The 562-nt window shown below is 29.7% G+C and overlaps 1 protein-coding gene across 3 annotated transcripts in view; it reads right to left on the bottom strand.

Moving 5' to 3' along the window:
• Positions 1 to 562, bottom strand: part of man1a1 (mannosidase, alpha, class 1A, member 1) — a 144,157-nt gene that overhangs the window by 70,944 nt on the left and 72,651 nt on the right. The gene's annotated exons all lie outside the window — the stretch shown is intronic.

Raw genomic sequence — 562 nt, 5'->3', positions numbered from 1 at the left:
ATGGTTGACCTGAAGAATGAAAGCTATATCATACACTTGGAAAATTATGAGCTATATCACCGCTTATCGACACTAGGGGTGTGACAATACACTTAGCTCATGAGATGAGACAAAATACAGATACTTGGTTCACTAAAACGAGACAATGTTTTAATACTATTTTTAAGAAATTTTCAATATTACAAAAAGTAAAACAATGCAGGTGTATTTTGAAATATTTTAACTAATCTAGGGCTGTAACTAATGATTATTTTGGTAATCAAGTAATCTACTGATTATTTTGACAATTGAGTAATCTGATATTTTTTAGTAACACAAATAGACCTAAGTGAAAACCAGCTTTAGTATGACTATTTATATATAAACTAACGATATAAACTAAGGCAATAATAATTGGCTCAAATAAAATATCAAAACTAAGTAATTACATGGTTTTATTGAACAACACCGTTAAAATACATAATGTAATATGCCTATACGTAATATGAACATAACCAACTTAAGTACATTATGTATTAAAACAAATACCTGCAGAGGGCGCCAACGGCCTGGTGACGTTTCA

Source organism: Sinocyclocheilus rhinocerous, unplaced genomic scaffold (genome assembly GCF_001515625.1).
Source record: "Sinocyclocheilus rhinocerous isolate Xijiao unplaced genomic scaffold, SAMN03320098_v1.1 scaffold185, whole genome shotgun sequence".
Classification (NCBI taxonomy): Eukaryota; Metazoa; Chordata; class Actinopteri; order Cypriniformes; family Cyprinidae; genus Sinocyclocheilus; species Sinocyclocheilus rhinocerous.
Note: the sequence above shows the minus strand (reverse complement) of the source record. Positions and strands in the feature narration are given on the sequence as shown.